The following is a 20,409-nucleotide window of genomic DNA, read 5'->3' on the forward strand; positions in this document are numbered from 1 at the left end:
CAAAATTCCATTCTATCATGAGATTAAAAAAAGTCGACTGCGGCACTTTACTTGCGTCTCACATGACCAAGAAAGCCCGCAAATAAGTTGCTCCTCTCCTGTCGATCGTATCCATACGTCCCACACGATCTATCACGAAAAAAATCGAACGCGAGCTTCCAGAAGTCTCTGTCTCTGTCGAGAGAGAAGTTATCGGCCAGTGTCATCATTATCTAGTTGCCTCACCCGTCACTCAAACCGTAGCAGGCCTTGTTTCGCGAATCCACGTAAATGCCGTAGTATCAAGCGAACAGACACACAAAAAAAAAAATCTACCCGAGACTGCGGTGAGGAAAAAAACAAAAAACCACGGGTAGGAGGACCAAAAGAGCCACACACACACACACGCGAGAGCAGCGCCAGCAGTGTGGGACGAGAGGCTTAACATTGTCGACCCATCTCTTGCTCTTGTGCGTTCCCTCCCTGCGGCGATGAATGGATCTTTTTTCGGTTCCTTTCCCTTCTGAAATGTCTCAGCGTACCTTTGAAGACAGTCAGAAGCTCACACGCAACGTAAATTTACCAGAATCGGAGCCCGTACGAGGGAAGATGTCACATTGGAAATTCGGAGCCGGTTCATTCGTAAAGTGTGAGGAGCTGCGGGACTGTGCATAGTCCCGCGGTTACGGGGATAATCAAATATATAAATTTGGTACTTTCAACCTTTGATAACGTGTTGTATATTACGTTTATATTATATATATAATGAGTTATACAAGACTGCGCTTTTAAAACGTGTAATAATGTCGGATAAACGCGCACGAACATGGCTGCGCCGATACACGTCGACAGCGGCCTTTTCTCACGTAGTTGCGCCATGGCCTTCCTTCTTCCGCCATTGTGACGTGCCCACTCGGAGCGCTACGGCCTGATTTCTGGAAGGTGTTGGCCGGAGCCGCCGCCGCCGCTGGCTCCGACGCCACCGCGCGCGTCTCGCCGGTCTGCGCATTCAAGAGGAGTGACGCCGTAGCCGCGGCAGACGCAGTGGTGCCGCCGCGTGCGCAGCTGTGCACCTCCGTTGCGCAGTAGCCATCTGACGCTGCACCGGAGCCGCTTGATAGCGCCTCTCATTTTGTGCGCATAACCTCACGCTACGTATATCGTGGCATTGCCGAGCTAAGCCACCGCGATTCTTTCTGTTCAGGAGAAACACAATTCATTTTGTATTGTTATATTGTCAAAGACGCTTGGTTTAGTACTTTATTTTATAGATATTCTCTATATTGAAAAGTTCCAGGCCATTCTCAGCTGGAATCATCTGTTCTGGTGGAAGTGCTGGGTACTTCTCACTATGCCCTTTTTTTGTACACCCCCGGTTGGCCGTGAACCAAGTTTGATCAAGAGCCTGGCAGAAAAAATACCGGTGGGGCGATTACCGCATGAAGTGTAAGCCCCAAACGAAGACTGCGAGGAATCTGAACTTCGAGCCAGTCGCCACAACAAAGAAGAGCCACCGACGTTAAGTGTGCTGACAGAAACTTTGAAGCTAAACAACTGAAGGATGACCAACCCGTTGCAGCAGACCTCAGACCCTCCAACCTTAGATTACATGACCATCACGCCTAGCCCTTCGACGCCCTACCATGGCGAGGTGTACAAAGACGCCCAGGGCTGCATTGAGCAATAGGACTGTGTCGCCCCGCCGCAGTGGATGGAGAGACAACTAGCGCCTGCATAACCTGTACTTCTTGCTAGGAAGAACTTTTAGCCATTGAATGGATAACCAAGTTTTCACCTTAGCGTGTGTGATGGGTACATGATCGAGCTGAAGCGGACGTTTTTCAGCCAATATCTACGGAAGAGAGCCGAATACCTGCTTCGGTCAACTCCACAGGGCCCCACGAATGTTTCACCGCTTTCGTGGAGAATCTTTATGCGGGGCGTGAGGGACAACATGTTCCAGGGTCTTATCCGCAACGCTACAGAACTCTTGAGGTTTTGGTTTTCTAGATCTCTAACATTAAAAGGGCTGTGCATGACCGAGCCAGTCACTATCAATGACTACCCGGTGTCTCCACACTCCAATCATTCAGCTGCAACTTCGAGGCAAGACTTCCAGACATCCATGACACCGCCCGCGACTTTGTCCAGGAAAAGCTCAAGAATATACTTCCCGCCGCATGTTGCCCTGTTTCTATATCGATTGCGATGCTTTTTTGAAAAAAAATTGCCACGGGCAATTTAACTGGAGACATCTACGATCAAAGCTGCATCAGCCGAAAGGAGGGTCACTTACGCCGCAATGGAACGACCATGGCCACCGGCTGCCCATCAGTACCCGACGTCAACTCGACTAGACCACCCAACGCTAAAGTATTCCAAAATTCAGTAAGAACCAGTATTCGTCCGTTAAATAACGTACAGAGAGAAACAAGGCCGTGCGCCGAACGGCCAACCAATGACTACTCTGCACCGTGTGCGTTTAGGCTGACGGCGTTTACCAGAGGTTCCTTTACTGACAAATGAGCCTGAAAGAGTTCGCGCTGAACGACCCTCGACCACGTGTCGGGGAGGGGTCACGGGATATTGAAGAGCGTCTTTGAAGGCGCCAGTCCCCGTTACCGACTACAATCCGGTGCTCCCGACGCTCATCGCCTCGGCGTGCGCTTTCGCTCTTCCACAATTCTTGCAGTAGACTCTTTCTCCTCTTTTTTGTTCTCGAAGACTGAGCGTCGTAGCCTGGAGGTAACGCCATTGCCTAATGGAAATGAAGTAAACAAAACTACAGGAACGCGGGTTATCTACCATTCTAACGACGGTGTATCTGCAGACATCTTTAACAACCTCCACGCTGTCACCGATAGCCCCGAAGTTACGGCCCTCGTCGACACCGGCGCGGATTATTACGCTCTGAGGGGGAAGATCCCTTTTCTACTTCGGGAAGTTATGACGCGGTGTGATGGGCCACAAGTAATACCTGATAAATGTTACAAACTAACGCCAATCGGGACGTGCAACACATGCGTAGAGATCCGTGGCGAAACCTGTCCGGTGAAGCTTATTGAGCTACAGGACTGCAGTATGGTCATTATCATGGGATTGGACATCATGTTTGAATACAGAGCCGCCGCCGACCGTGTTGAAAACAAGCTGACGCTCTGAAAATGTCTTCCATCTTCGGAACATAGAAAACCATCACTTGCCGCCGTTCGATTTTTTGCTGATCTTGTAAACCTGCCGCCTCTGTCAAGTGTCTTTGTACTTCCCGAAACCATCGGAGCCACGTGCATATGAATGCCACCAGAAGGCAGCGTCTTCTTGCTACCCGTGAAAGGCATCGGCGTCCACTGCCAGCAGCGAACGCTACGACTCTTCAAGAAGGTCTCGCCACGGCGCTGGTTGGGCACTTTCGAAACGGGCCACACCAACTAAGCAATGACAACGGTATGCAACATATCTAAGACTTCAGTGGCGTGACCAACGAACTTCCAGTGTCAGAAGCATTTTCCGCAGCTGCATTTAAAAGGCTGCACAACCTGAGTTCAAAACGGGCCCGAACCTGCTTTCTTAACAAAAACAAAAACGCCCCAAGCTACTCGACGAGTTCCACGACAGCTCCGCTGCACCACCCTTGGTTTGCCATATTAACACCGCGAAGCACAAGATATTCCCGGACGATTCCGCGCACCCACTTCGTGAACCGTCGTATCGGTGTTCATTAAAATGGAAAAAAAGGAATTCAGGGGAATGATGCTGAACGACGACATTATCAAGACTTAAAACAGAGCATGGACTGCCGCGATGGTGCTGCTCAAGAATCAAGTAGTAGACCAGTCTGGGATCAAACCTCGTTCCTCCGCATGGAAGCTGGGCGGTGTGAAAACTGCCACGAACATGAAAATATGAAGTTGTGAAAGAGAACATTTAAGCCTTATATAAACTACCAACCAAGGATGTTGTCTTCTCACCTCCAGTTTGCCTGCCTCCGATGTTGTGCACGACGTTGAACCCATTGTAATCAAGGAACGTTTTGCTAAATCCTGATGCTGCTTTAAAAACTATAAAACTAACATTTTCTCCAGCCTCGGGCAACAGACAATCTTTAACCGAGCATGTTGAAGGTCTCTGGCTCCTCTAGTGAAAAGAGGCTCTGAACAGGTAGATAGTCTATTATCGTTTCTTTTGCATCGAGGGGTGTTAAAGAGGGAGGCATTCGAGCACTGCACGTCCAATGTACGAATCGAACAGTTGTATTGAAGACAATTTCCTAAAACAGAAATATAAAATGTAGTTCTATTATAAACTTATTTGCTGCATTACAATAATCTGCCAGCCGTCTCTGCAGGTTTAAGGACTCGTATGGCGTCGAAACAGAGGAGGCATATCTAATCTTAACCACATCATGTGACGCACCGTCGTTCGTTGCACTCACGGTGTGACCAACTGCACTCTGGACTGCCTTGACGATTTTCTCAAATTTGAAAATAACACCTTACGACTCATTTGCCCTGCAGAAGTGAGACGTAAATCACTTACGATGTAAACATTCGATTCGACAGCTCCAAGACAACAGAAACCTAAAAATTCACCGGAAACACTTAAGACTGCTTACGTGTAGGAATGCGAAAGCATTATAGTCCGGCAGTGACATAACGCTCCCCGACTACGCAGGCGCGACACCCCCGCCGGATTCACGGCGTACGTGACGAAGCATCTCCATTGCTGTGCTTTTTTTGTGTTTTATTTCTGAGACGCGTCGGCTTTGAACTTGAGCGGTGTGTGCTTGATGGCGTAACTTTATGGCCATCTTTCAGGGACAACGCCGACACCTTTTCCCAATAAAAACATATAAGGCTTTCGTCTAAATAATTGCGGTTTTTATTGGAGCCACGTCACTTCACTAGCACTTAAAATGTAAGCGCTGGCCGAAGTTGACTTGGCGTAAACGGAAAGACTTCCAGAGTCTGAAACAAAGGAACCCAGAGACAACACCCTAATCAGAGAAAATAACGTGAACGGGAAGTAACCATGACACATGCTTCTGCACTGAACACCACAACGCAGGTAAGAAAAAATGCAAGGACAGTCGATTTGGTACCGGTTCTTCAAGGGCAGTAGCAATTTAAAGACAAACATTACCCACCAGCAACACTTCTCACAACATTCCCCACTTTTATTGAGAATGCGGGTGAGAGGCTTGAAGATAATAATGGTTTGACATTCTCGAACTTCGGACACCAAGACTAAACGAATTTACATTGCTGCGCAATAGTTTTTCGTTGCTGCATGTTGAAAAAAATATCACCGCGGGGTGGATAGCACACAAATGATTGAACCAACTAGGAGACCGAAGGTACAGCAGACGGCAGAGCCATGTAAGCAACATATGCCCGAGCTTCCAATATTGACGAAAAAAGTACCAGAAAAATGTTGCGGATTACGAGTTGATGTTATTTGAGGACATCGTTTTTCCAACGCATGGATCTTAGCCTGCTATGCAGTATCAGCACATTTGAATTCAGCCACAGAGCATGATGTATAATTACAAAACGGTGGGTGGAGCCAGTGTAACCGTGGGGTCAGTCAGAGTCGCCATTTGACCAAACTAAAGCTATTCTTGCCAGGAGCTGGAGCGTCATCTGAATCCAAGGATGAGATGCACTACAACTAAACGCCTAACAGAAGACTGAATAAAATATTTGTTAGAACAGTGTGTAAAAAAATGAATGATAGCATAATGAAATGAGTATAAACATATTCGAATTGCAATTCAAATCTTTAACAAATTATAGACACCTGAACACTGAACCGGTCACCGCAGGCACGTACATAGAAAGTTTACCTTCAGTGGTGGCAGGTGTGAGACTTGATTTATGCCAAGTTGAGCAGTTTAAAACCATCCGCATGAACAAATATGCACGCTGCGTCTGCGAATCAAGCTAAACTTCTCAAAAGCGTTCGGAAAAATCGTGAATGAGCGCTCTGAAGAAAACTGACAAAGAGGGGGTCAGAAAAACAAAGTCTGTGTTTATTACATTGATTCTTAACCGGAAGAACCCCGACAAGTATATTTGGAGACACCACATTCGTTATTCCGAGTCTTCTTCGTGGTAAACCAAAAGACACCTTGGACTGACATCACATATATCTGAATACTACTCTCTCATAGGAGACATTCCTAAGAAATAACTTGTACAAGCTATGGGTAGGGTTCCGTATTTTCGGATAAATCCGAAAAATTCTGAAAAACATCCGCCGGTAAACATTTGGTCAATTCGGATTTATCCGATAAACTCCAAATTTTGACGTGCGAATGCCCCCTCCCCCCCGCCCCTCAAACAAAATTAAAGACGGTATTTTACAATTAAGTTTGATCACCGCACAGGGTCAATGATCCCGGGAAAATGCCCCCACAATTATATTTCAAATCTCGGATCATTGACCAAAGGAGTCTCATCGCTTATCTGGTCAAGGTTCAAGACGAGATGTCCTTATTTTTGGGTGGCGACAAAAGCCTCTGTAATGGTTTCCAGTTTAAAAGCTATGGACCATAATGATTGCATCAAATTGGGAGGGGGGGCAGTTGAAACTTACCCATTTAATCCTTTACCACTCCACCTCGCGCGGCCGCGGGGTAGCATAGAATAGGAGGGGATGGAAATACGTGCCTCCCAGCGACTACCTCCAGGAGTTTATATTTAAGGCGCTAACGTTTATCGAAGCAACACCTGTGTGCAACTCTTGCCGTGGGACAAATTAGTATTGGTGATGGAAATGGCTCCAACACCAAATCCAGCTGAAGAAATATTGAAATAATCGCGTTTTATTTTTACTTTATCTAGCATAGGTTTACACCAGGATATTATTTTGTTTTAGAGCGCAGCTCTTAGGCGCCCGTTCCCGGCTTGAGCGGCGTCGGCGTCGCCGTCGGCGTAACCGCGCGGTGCATTATGGGTAAATTTCCCCGCTAAATCTAGCGGAAAAATTTCCCCGCCAAATTTAGCGGAAAAATTTCCCCGCTAGATCTAGCGGAAAAACTTCCCCGCTAAATCTAGCGGAAAAATTTACCCGCTAAATCTAGCGGAAAAAAATTTCCCCGCTAAATTTAGCGGAAAAAATTTCCCCGCTAAATTTAGCGGAAAAACTTTCCCCGCTAAATTTAGCGGAAAAAATTTCCCCGCTTAATCTAGCGGAAATTTCCCCGCTAAATAGTGGAAAAAATTTCCCTGCTAAATCTAGCGGAAAAAATTTATCCGCTAAATTTGGCGGAAAAAATTTCCCCGCTAAATCTAGCGGAAAAAATTTCCCTGCTAAATTTAGCGGAAAAATTTTCCCCGCTAAATTTAGCGGAAAAAATGTCCCCGCTAAATCTAGCGGAAAAAATTTCCCCGCTAAATTTAGCGGAAAAAATTTCCCCGCTAAATCTAGCGGAAAATTTTTTCTGGGGGTCACGTGACCCCCTGAGGTCACGTGACCCCCGTGGTCACGTGACACCCCGAGGTCACGTGACCCCCACGTGACCTTGGGGAGGGGATGTGACCCCACCAAGGTCACGTGACCACCCCCCCTCGAGGTCACTTGACCCCCCCCCCTGAAAACACGTGAACCTCAGTACCCTTCCCTCCTCCTCCTCAAGAGCTGCGCTCTAATTCGGCGTTACAGGGAGTTGTAAACGGCTTTCATTTTTTCATAGTAAACACTGCAAAATTAAGCTCCGAATTTTGGAGAATTTGGAATCAAACAAAAATAAACTCCTTTATACTCCAAATATCGGGAAAAAAATAAACTCCGAAAAACACCCTCCAAATTTCACAAAAAATAAACTCCGAAAACACGGAGTCCTAGCTAGGGGTAACGCATATCGATTACATTCGCTGAGCAACAATTCGAATTGTGTGACTTGCGTAAGCTTTCTTTTAGTCCGTAATCAACTGTGATGCAAGCAGCTATGGGAATTGGTACATATTCCCTATATGCCAACTCTCGAATCAATAACATCTATAGTCGGTCGGCTTCTACCAAGGTCTTCAAGAGTGCTTATGCTTGTGCGTGTTACTACAGCTCTATCAATCTCATACCGACTTGTCTGCATCCCACAAGCACACATACAACTCTACTTCGCCTGATCTTGACTGAATACGGAGCTTGCTTGCCAGGCTCGGAAGCGTCTTTTGCCTGCCTTCATTACATGCTTCACACAGGCCACGACACCCAACGCGATACTTGCTCTGTACAACCACCGACATTGTAAGCTCAAAGGATCGATCGCTGACCAATATATTGCGGTGGTGCTGCTCCAACACAAGAAGTGTCCCTAACAACGACAGATAGCTTGTGAACACGAGTGCGGTGAATACTGCTAGCCGCATCGGTCGGAGCATGCCTGAGACGAGTGGTGAGTGTGCTGTGTCTGCACAAACGCTGCTACACTTGTCTGCAGTTATTAATCCAAAAGTATTACTGTCCCATGGAGCGAACTGACGTCATCAGCGATTAAAACGTCGCCAAGTAGAACCTAGACTCTCCTCTCCCAATGTAGCGAAACGTGTCGTCTGTAGCAGCGATCTGATTGATTGGCTCCGATTGGCTGGCGCGTTATAGTTTTAAGGAACGGGGCTCCCATTGGCTCTCGCGTGGCGTAGTTCCAAAAAAGGGCACTCCGGAGAAGCTGCACGGCCGAGATCAGAACGGCGCGGCCGCTTTTAGCGAAAGCTCGCGCTCGGCCGTCGGCCGCTACCTGGAGAATAGCGAAACGTGGCCGTTCACGCCAGTACGCCGCAGACGAACACAGGAAGCGGAAGACCGATATTTATGCTTTAGAGTCCACAACTCACAAGAAGTGCTTAGGATCCTTCGGATTGTTTTTATAGCGTTTGCTTGCTCATTCATTTGAGGACTTATTTTATTAATGCAGGGATTATAGGGCCAGCTAAGTAAGGCAGCACCAAGCCACAGTGGGTGGTAGTAAATTGCAGAAGTCTGTCACATTAAACTGCTCCCCAATTTCTGCAAAACAGCGCGCCGTGTCAGATAGCAGTGCCCTTTTCCTGCGAGCAGAGGAGCTTTCGAGGAGTCTGGAATCTCCGACTCTCCAATATCTGTGCATAGGAGCCGCAATCCTTCCACCTTATAGAAACATTGTGAATCCCAATAAAACTTCAGTTATGTAGAAGTTTTGTTTCATTATTTTATATTCTGCATGTTTTTTGTCGACATTGGAATGAGGGAGGTTAATACAGCACAAGCACAATAATAACAACATCATACCACACGTATAATAATGAGCACTAAACAGAAACGCCACTAATGAGAACTACTCGAATATTTAGTAAAAGCTGCGCACGTAGGCCATTTCTGCGAGCGCCAGCTTTTGAGTTTTAAAAAGTACTGCCACTTAATTGATGCTACAGTAGTAACAGCACATTGTTTGAAAATCTTGACAACCACCGATAGACCGTTTGAAAAAGCTCGGAGTGGCACGACGGCTGGGGAGTTTGGGAACCCTCGGTACTGATCACGTGCCTTCTCGTTGCGCCACCGCGGCTGCGCGTGAGTGGCGGCAGCTACCGCCAGCAGCCCTCGCATCCATCCGCCATTCCGACCATCCTCCGGAACGTCATACGTCGTGGGTGGCATACCGTATCTGTGGCAGCCTAAATGTATCGCCACAGATCACCCTATTCACTTATTTGATTACTTTGTTCATCGTAACTTATTTCACGTCTTGCGGTGTCAAAGAATCCACTAATATTGTACTGCAACCGTGCCAGGTTTCGACTAGGTTCAACAAAGCGTATGTGTAGAATACGACGGAGCGTGTGCAAAGGAGAGGTATGAGAAAAGGGCAGCCTTGCAAGCTAGCCAATCCTCTCTCCCAGTTTCGCGCGCTTGTCGGCTCATCCGACTCGGCTGTTCGAGCCTTGTTGTCATTGTAACCTGCGCCAGCTCGTGTATGTCACGTGGTGGCAGGAGGAAAGACGATGGGAGGGGCGTACTGAGGACTCATTTTATTTGTCGAGCGGCGCACGCGGGCTTTAAGAATGTTTGCGAAAGGTCTATTTGTAAAATCGGAGATCAGTATAAAAGGTTCCATATCGCAGGGGCTTCCTCACTAAAGGTTGCCGGGATTATACGGTGGCATTCAACCTGAACCAACTTCCCTTATATTCAAAGCGCGACGCATACCTCATCATGTCATATTTCTACGCTATATTTGCGTCTCAGAGCAACAACTCCCAAATCTTGGGAAAGCAGTCGCATATTACGACCGCCACACAGTAAACTAACTCTCAACAACAAGCTCTGGTTGCTGCCTCTTACCGCTGACATCACGGGGTTAGTGAGGCCATTTGGCGAGTTGTCACATTTGCGTGCTACATCAAGGCGTTGGCGGGGGGTGCAACTTTCAAACATACGGTTTATCACTCCATACCCCTATTGTCGACTAGCAGATGAAATTTATTACCCGGATGAAAACGGCAGCTTTGCGAGAACAGAGGCGTGCTTGGACTCTTTCGCCGTGTCTTTTAATCGGCAGAACGCTTGCAAAACGAAGTCTAATATAAGGACTTAACGCAGACGGCTGATTTTCTCCAGCGCCAAATATTTTGATGAGCCTTACTCGAAAAAGCATATTTCTTGGTCATCCGACGGCTGTTATTTTCCCTGCGCGATCGTGGGTCTAATAAAAATATCAAACTGTCAATTTACCCAGGCCAATTTAGCTTGGAAATTCGGACATTACGGGACGAAGTAATCTTTGCACCCTTGGCAAATAGTTCAAGCTCGGTGGAAACACTTGTGTGCTGTCTGTGTGTGCTCAGCTCCTCGGCTGTTATTTTGCAGGTCATTTAAAGAACCTACCACAAGCCGTGCAATTTTGTTACAAATGCATAGCGTAGAAAACAAACATTGATTTAAATTCATAGCATACGATGAGGTCACACTGTCACCTGACTACGTTGGGTCACATGGCTTAATGACGTCAGGTTGCATCACGGTGCCACGTAGCACGGTAACGTCAAGTGACACCAGGACGTCACTTGGTGTCATGATGTCAAAAGACGTCGCAGTGTTTCGTGACAATGTGACGGCTTTATAATATTCACAAGACCGTCCCCAAGTAGCACGCCAGAGGAATGCCCAACTTGGGCAAAGGTCTGGCAAACATAAGGGCCCAACTTTGGCGCAGTTAGGTTTTTGCACCATGGCACTCATCAGTGACAAAGTACGGTGCCTAACTTTAGCCTTAGTTGGGCGATCCTAGGGCATGCCAAAGTTTGGCTCTTCTCTGGTGCGCCAGAGGAGTGCCAAAGTTGGCGCCATACTAGAGCCATAACTGCCATAGTAAAGCCTAATCTGGAAATGCAGGGCATGGCGAGGATTGGCGTTTCTCTGGTCACCAGAAGAGCGCCAAAGTTGGTGCCATACTTAAGCCATAACTGCCAGAGCAACGCCTAATTTCGGTATTTTGGACGTGCAAAGGTTTGGCGTTTCTCTGGTCCGCCACAGGAGTGCCGAAGTAGTGCCATACTAGAGCCATAACTGCCATAGTAAATCCTAATTTGCAAATGCAGGGCATGCCAAGGTTTGACGTTTCTCTGGTTCGCCAGAGGAGCGCCAAAGTTGGTGCCATAATTCAGCCATAACTGCAAGAGCAACGCCTTATTTGGGTATTTCGGACACGCCAAAGTTCGACGTTTCTCTGGTACGCCACAGGAGTGCCAAAGTGTGCCATACTTGAGCCAAAACTACCAAAGCAACGCGCAATTTTGGTATTTCGGCCACGCCGAGTTCGGCTTTTCTCTGGTCCGCCACAGTAGTGCCAAAGTAAGTGCCAGACTTTAGCCATAACTGCCGCAGTAAATCTTAATTTGGCGATTCGGGGCATGCCGAAGTTTGACACTTCTCTAGCTACCCACTGAAGTGCCAAATAAGTGCCAAAAGTGGCAAAGAAAGCCAAGTGGCCTGCCCAAGTTTCGAATATCTGTGGTGTGTCAAAGAAGTGCTCTTTCACGCGTCCCAGAAGAGAATTAAATTAAAAATGCGTTGGAAACACGATGGTAAGATATTACCACCTCCGTTCCCAACCAGCCCGGCAATACTTTGCAACATCGTGCCAGTGCCGGCCGAACGTCGGTTCGAATTTCGCTCAAATGTCCAGTTTTGCACTACTGCTTGATATCCGGCAGGTATTGCCGTACAGCTGCGGCCTACACAGTAAATATTTTAACATTCAAGATCGTGTTAAAAGGGTGTGTTTTTTTAACCAACACCCTTCCTACACCCTTTTTACACGATTTTGAGCATTGGTGGGTGTAACAGGGGTGTACGAGAAGGCTTACACCCTACGTAGACCCCTATCACACCCCCAGTTTGAAATATGTTAAGGAAATCGTGTTAGAAGGGTGCACGCACTCGGCGCAACACCCCCCGTTCATAATGTGTAGAAAGGGTGTGATGGACTTCTATGATTTCAAGGAGTCGGTGTTAATCCTGTCGAAGAAATCGTTGTCTACGAGAGGAACTGGTAAGGACAACGGGACATCGATTGATCGTCATCGCGTTATAGCAGCATGTGCCCCAAATCGAGGAGCTAACTATGAAATGAGTCGGGGAAAAAAAAATGCCGCCTGCATTAGCAAGCTCGAATTTTTTTTAATATGTGCTTTAAGCGGTGGATTTTATACTTTGTGCAATACCAAGACGTAGCTCAAATTGCTTGGAATTATGTAGCGATGCATCGGTCCGGCGTCTCGTCAAAACTTCAGGACATCAACGAGAACGTGCAAGAATGCGCGTCAGATTAATCTTTCACAAATTCGCTTTCCCCTCTGTTCAACCAATATCATTGTTATGGACGCCGTTTTTCTTCACGCTAAAGGAGAGGCCATTTATTCCTACCGGTTTCTGCCTGAAAACCCGGCGCAAATGACGATGAGCAATGCTCTATGCTTCCGTCCCCGGTCAAGTGGTTAACGGACGTCCACACACTTTTCATTCACACGGTGTGAGACGGGCATAATGTTGATACTGTCGATTAGGCCCATGATTTTATAACCGTTCATGTTTATTGCTTTGGTGAAAGTTTGAAACGGTTTCTGATGTACGGCGGTACAAACATCGAATATAATTAATCGCTGCACAAAGGCGCGTATGATTAGAAAGTGCTACAGAATGTTTTTTGCAACTCCGATCGAACTCTCTATTCGACAGGACCCGAAAATTACGTGTCGCGTCTGCATCAGTTTCATCAGTTCAAATTCGATTTAACAAATCACCTCTGCTTCCAAAAGGTGACCGAAGACGTGTAAATATACAGCCCAGGCAACACACCGTACGTCGCCGATATTGGATCTATTCGAAAAGATTGTGCCCACACCATTTTAGTTTAGCCAATATTTAACGAATGGGATGAGTCGCGCCAACGATATCCTGACATAACGTGCGCGACGCCGTTTTTAGTTGAGTGTTGAGAGTATCCTGCGTGAATCGGCTATGCTGGAGAGGTATTTCTATGTGCCGTCTAAAATACGACGTTAAAAATAAAAAAGATTAGCCGAAACGGAATCTGCTTGCTTTTAGCCTGAGAAGTCTTTCTCAGGCAAAAAGCGAGCTAATTTCGTTTTGCTTAATTTCTTTATTTTTTTTCAACTGCGCTGAAGCTTATTACAAACAGTGGCACCCTTATTTCGGGTAGCACAAACTCACCTGACTGAACCAATAAATACACTTCCAAACACATGAAGAAAAAAAGGAAAGGGAAAGAAGGAATTCAAACGCATAAACTAGACGACGATCAACGAGTTCTACCCAGACAGCATAAGCCACTCCCCGGCTCCACATTTTTCGAAAGGGAACTGCCACTCAAACAACAACATCAACTTCAAGGTCCCACATACAAGGCGACCCTCCCTGTTCAGCCCAGGAGGCAGCAGAGGGAGATTAACAGCTTTGTCCATCCCCCTTTGACCTCTTCTTCTGATAAGCCTCCCCACTTTTTTGTGTGTCCGTGTAGCTGTAAGCGAGTGCGAAGGCCGCTTCTAGCGAATCAGAGGTGTGGAGCAAAACACGTGATCACTCTCCGTACGACAAAAACGCTTGGACGAAAATTTGTCACGCGACTCGCTCTCACGCGCTGCTGGCTTACTGGGGTCATAGCCTTCGCCGTTTGCCAGTTTATGGTGAGTTGTAGGGACCACGTAAATCCGGTTTCCAAAAAGCGTCCGTCACTGTTCTCCTCTTTTTTGTGCAAGCAGGTCCTGACGACTTCCATTTCACGACCGCGGTTTTTTGTCGTGAATGGCCGGAATACATCTATGCCAACTTTTTCATCTGCTGGCCCCTTATTTCGTCGGACTCTGGAATTATTGTGCTGTGTTTGTTGGACGAGTTTCGACAAAGAGCTGCTCATCGGCGGACCCGAGACTTCCGTTGAGTGTGATCGACCGCCTTCATCCTCGACATTGTGTTTGCGTTGTTTCGTGCTGCCCGAATCGGATTGTGCATCTCTCACGACACAGAGCTGCTCATCGGTGACCGCGAGGCTTCCATTGAATGCGAGCGACCGGCTTCATCCCCGGCATTGTGTTTGCGAATTGTTCTGTGCTGCCCGAATAGGGGGATTATGCATCTGTCACGGATTACATGAGATCGCTCTCTTATTTGTAAGTACTTTGCAAGCATGCTTAAAAACATGAACTGCCGCTTGCGTCCCAAGTAACTTCCGGTCCTTCCGTATTTGCAAGCCTGTCGACTCTTGTTTACGCCACCAGTGCTAGAAAGAATAAATGTCGCAAGCAGGGTTCTCCCCAGGCATTTCTGAGAGGTGGACATTACCGGGAAGGGGTTAAAAAGTAACACCCATGCTTTGGGTGTTAGAAATCACACCCATGATTGAGAGTGTTAGAAAAATCACACCCCTTGTTTAGGGTGTGCGAAAATCACACCCCTTTTTAGGGTGTCACGAAGTCTTAACCCTTTCTTAAGGTGCTAATAATTACACCCCTTCCCTATGGTGTTTTGTTACACGAATAAGGTGCTCCCCATAGGACAAGCCATTTAAACCAATAAGAGTGTTAAAACTTTAAGTGTGTAGCGTTTGCGCAATATTGTGCAATACTCTACGATGCGTTTGCTCCGTATTGGCCGAACGTCGTGCAAGTATGTGTACGTGCATATCATTTGTTGCACATCCAATCACATATACGGACAAACAATGTATGAGAGCTTAAAAGCGCTAAAAACAACGGACAAGTGAAAGAAACGTACAACACAGAGTGCTCTGTGTTGTAGGTTTCTTTCACTTGTCCGTTGTTTTTAGCGATTTTAACCTCTCATCCATGGATCACCAACTAGCCCAAGTGCATACGCTTCTACGGACAAACAACATTTTTTCGATCGCTCCCAGAATTTTATTAAACCACTACCATTACCCAGTGTATTCTCGACATATTTACAAAGGCCACACTTTGCTGTAAAACGAAAAGCAAATTATAAAATATAATTAATAACGTCCTCATGCCAAGCAAAACACATCACACAAAAAAACAGCGGAGATTGATAGGTAAGCAGGACTACTATCAGAAGCATGCTTTCTGTGTACTTACTAATAAAGTAGCAATATTATGTAATTCTTGATAGATGCATAATCCAACTCAGGCACCCCACAAACACACTCGAGAAAGAAACTTGCGCACATTCAACTGACGTCTCGTCGTCAGCGAAGAGCAGTTTTTGTCGAAGCGTGTCCAACAAACACATCAAAAGAATTCCGCGAACTCCGGTGAAAAATTGGCTGTTACCGAAAAATTGGCATGGACATAGTCCTGCCGTTTACGACGAAGAAACACGGCCGCGTCTGCAACGCACGAAATCAACAGAACACTGAAGAGCGCAGGTCGAAAACCGGACCGACATGGCCCGCCTATTTCTATAACTAGGCAAACGGCGAAAACGACAGCCCCAGAGATCCCTTCAGCATGACAGAAAAAGTCACGTGAAAAATTTTCGTCCAAACGTTTTTGTCCTACGCGTCTTACGTAGAGAGCTCACGCCGGGTCACGCGTTTCGCTCCACCCTTTTGATTTGCTTAAAGCGGCTGTCGCGCTCGCTGACAGCCACACGAAGACAAAAAGGCAGGTGGGGAGGATTTGCAAAAGCGAGGTCGAAGGGGTATCAACAACGCATAAATGGGAAGGCCGCTTCTGCCGGTGATTTCGTCGCCTTGCCTAGTCTGTCAGCGTTCAGCTTCCGTTGAGGGCCTCAGATAGATAATCTTTCTTGAGAGCGAAATGGACGGGGTGGTTATGTTTTGCGGGCTTGTCGCCATCCGTTTGGCCTCAATTATTTCTCTCCCCCCTCGCTCGTAGTGGCCTCCCATGGCTGTAGTGCCGGCGAAATTAGGAGCGCAGCAGGGACATTTTTTTCCCGTGAATGACAATCGGGTGCTTAGAATCCGAGGCAGCTCTTTCGGCGTCCATTTGATGTTCTCGGAGTCGGTCGTTGAGGCATCGCCCCGTGTGCCCGATGTACCGAAGTGTATGCGATCCCCCCGCAGGACAGGGGGATCGCATACACTTCCTCCGCTTCCTCTCCTTCCCCCAAGATTTCCTTTTCCGGTACTCCCACGGAGCGGGCGGGCTTTGAGCATGAACCGGAAAATAAATCTTGTTAAAGTTGAAAGATTGTCCTGTCTCTATCGTCCCTTTTGTGTCTCCACTTTTTAAATGTTTAAAAAGTACCTACACGCTCAAATAGTACAAGTTCCGGGATTTCATTTTCATTCCCCAAGTATGATACGGGAGCCGCGCCACGGAACCCCTGTCGTTTTCACTCTTTGTTATCGTTAGGATTTGACAGTGCTCAATCACAATGCAAGACATGCATGGAGCCACGCTCGCTTTGGAATGCGCCGCCTAATAATGATATCTCTCGTGATGCGTGCGCACATCGGTCTCGTTCAGTTTTAGCTCAATGGTAGCACTTTCTGTAAAGGCGGATTCGCACCGGGAATGTAAGCAGGCGCGCGATCCGACTAAATCACATCGCAAAAAAGTAATTGAATGGTGAATCTGGCGTGCGCGATGAGCGAGTCCAACGCCTTCGTTGGCGAGTCGCTTCTCAAAAACTCTCGCTCCGAACGCCGTTGATTGGCTCGGCCTCTCCGCGACTAGAGCGCATCGCAAAAAGTGGGGTCAGCAAGCGGCTGCTCAAATCCCGTCGCTTTTTTGCCCAAGATGGTCGGTTTTGCGATGAAAGTTATGGCGCGACTAGATCGCATCGCCGGTGTGAACGCGCCTTAATGTCGAACCAATCTCACGGCGCGTCCCGGTATTGGCGTGTGTACCTACGCGCGAGTACAACATCCGCCAGAATTTGCGTTTGCAAAGGCTGGTCCAGCCGCGTCAAAACATTCAGCCAACCTTTGGACTAGAGAAAGCAAGAGACACCCAAAATAAGATAAAGTTGCCAACCGAATAAAACTTGATTTCTATTTAATTAAGATGAAGACCACCCACGTACATGAAATACCTACTCAGCCGAACTCCAAGGCAGTAAGCCTAGTTCTGCCAGTTGTTTGGCAACTTTGGCCCGTAGCTGCCAGATGAAAGCCGAACTATCGGGAAGCGAAGCCTAACTTTGGCACTTGTTTGGCGACTTTGGCCCGTAGCTGCCAGATGACAGCCGAACTATCGGGAAGCGAAGCCTAACTTTGGCACTTGTTTGGCGACTTTGGCCCGTAGCTGCCAGATGACAGCCGAACTATCGGGAAGCGAAGCCTAACTTTGGCACTTGTGTGGCGAATTTGCCCGTAGCTGCCAGATGACAGCCGAACTATCGGGAAGCGAAGCCTAACTTTGGCACTTGTTTGGCGAATTTGCCCGTAGCTGCCAGATGGCAGCCGAACTATCGGGAAGCGAAGCCTAACTTTGGCACTTGTTTGGCGGCTTTGGCCCGTAGCTGCCAGATGACAGCCGAACTATCGGGAAGCGAAGCCTAACTTTGGCACTTGTTTGGCGACTTTGGCCCGTAGCTGCCAGAGGACAGCCGAACTATCGGGAAGCGAAGCCTAACTTTGGCACTTGTTTGGCGAATTTGCCCGTAGCTGCCAGATGACAGCCGAACTATCGGGAAGCGAAGCCTAACTTGGGCACTCGTTTGGTGACTTGGGCCCAAAGATGCCAGATGTCAACCGAACTACAAGGTAGTAAGCCCAACTCTGGCACATCTGTGGCGATTTCGGCCCGAATGTGCCAGGTGACAGCCGAACTATCAAAAAGTGAAGCCTAACTTCCGCATTAGTCTGGCGGTTTTTGGCCCAAAAATGCCAAAGATCTGCCGAACTGCCGGGCGGTAAGCCTAAATCTGGCATTTGTTAGGCGATTTAGGCCCCAAGATGCCAGGTGACAGCCGAACTACCTGGCAGTGAAGCCTAAGTTTGGCACTTGATAGGCGAATTAGGGCCAAAATACCCAGACTGTTGCCAAGGGAGGTCAGGTTTGGCTCTACTTTGGCAACTTCAGGCCCCAAACTCCCAGACGCAAGCCAAGTTTTTGCTCAGAACTCGTTGCTGCCTGGGTCGCAATTTTCTCACAAATGCCCTCCCTACTCTGCCCGCAAAATACGGACTGGTATAGAAAGTTACTCTTAGAACACCGATTGAAGGACAAAGATTCAACCACTTTTTTGTGTCACTAACGTCCAGCGTAGTAAAGAACACAGGTCTTACGTCCAATTGGCGTATTCTTGCTCTGGGCTCATCCAAGTTGATAACAGCATAAAAGAATTGAGGAACGCACGTTGCTGACGCAGATTTCACTGAAATAAAACAGAACAAAATGGCCAAGTTCATTGAAGTCAAACCCTATTTTAAGCGTGCTGATTATGAAATGTTTAATTTAAACCTGGTTACTCCATGCCCCACGTTCATGGGTTTAATAACCTTTTTAAGAGCGTCGCATAGTTTAAGTGCAGCTACAATACCTATAGGGAACTTGGTGGTTGGAGGCGTACCCCGTTGTAGATATATAAGTAGGGGGACTGAATAAACGCAGCAGTTGAGACTGAGAAAAAGCAGAAAATAACAACATATTGGGAACAAGATATAGAAAGGACGGCGTCACAAAATCGAGACGTGGCTAGTCTTGTCTACTGCATGTTCCTTCTACGTTTCGATGTTTATCTTCTTTACCTGTCTAAGGTTAATTCAACCTGGTTAATATTCAACAGCTCGCCTGCATCCTTCCTAAATGTTCGCAGCAGCTAAGTTTGAGATGTCACCTTGTCCTTTTTCTCTATCCTCTGTGATTGTACTACATGCTTACTGAAAGCTGCGGTGCAAATAATGTGTTCCTTGGTGTTGTTTGAAGTGTAGACATTCCGGTTTTGAATGAAAAGTACCGACAAACAACCGTCGGTGGCAAAATACAAATTTCTAAATCCACCTCCCCCCCCCAAAAAAAAAATTACTAGGGAGCTTTAATCTGTGTGAAAATCACGAAATCTCTTTCAACCTGAAAGCACCAATTTCAGATAATATATACTCTACCTTGAACTCATTTTGTCGACCCCTCCTTCGAATACACTATATCTCTTACTTTTTCATTAGCTTTTCCCGATAATCACCGATTAGAATGTCTGTTTAAAAAACAACACCAGAATACATTGGTATATGAAGAAAAAACACCCAACAGAAACCGTTGTATTCTCTTAAAACTACACACCGGAAAATCTACTCTGTAGCTAGCTAGAGTGGGGCAATCGGCGAGTCTGGAGCTTGACAATTGCAAAATGTATCCTTTGTTGTTGTTTTTTTTTTTCGTTAAGAAATAATTTGAAGATAGTTCAATTAATGACTTCCTTTTGAGCGTGACCGAGCCCGCTGTCCTCACTTGTAATCCTTACACTAGAGAGCGAAAATTGAAGACAGATTCTATGTAAAAAATGCGATTATTCACAATTTAATGGCCGACACCTTTTGCGGGAACTGGTTGCACCTGCGCATGCGCTAGGCTTTCGCGTGGCGACGAGGAACATGCGGAAAGCCGAAGACGTTTGCGGATGAACAACGCATTACAGAATCTCCAACTTCTCGATCGCACTCACTAGGTTTCTGGGCCGTCTTTGCAATTCTGAACCGAATTTTGGATTTAGTACAAATAAAGCTGCAGAAGCGTTGAACGGGACGCTACAAACTCAAAAACCTCACTCAGACATCGGTCTCTCAAACGGAGAGCCGGGTTTTTGGAAAAAGAAGGGTGCGGTCGAAACGAGGGATGTGACGTCACGGTCCTTCTTGGAAAAGTTGAGAATCAGGGGAAGCGGCATCGCCACTTTCCTCCTCGCTTTGGATCACCAGCTCGATGGGATGAAGCGAGGAGGTTAGGGAAAGGGAAAAATCGTAAGGTCACATGTGTCGGCGGCCTCGTC

Source organism: Ixodes scapularis, unplaced genomic scaffold (genome assembly GCF_016920785.2).
Source record: "Ixodes scapularis isolate PalLabHiFi unplaced genomic scaffold, ASM1692078v2 PGA_scaffold12__126_contigs__length_90152505, whole genome shotgun sequence".
NCBI lineage: Eukaryota > Metazoa > Arthropoda > Arachnida > Ixodida > Ixodidae > Ixodes > Ixodes scapularis.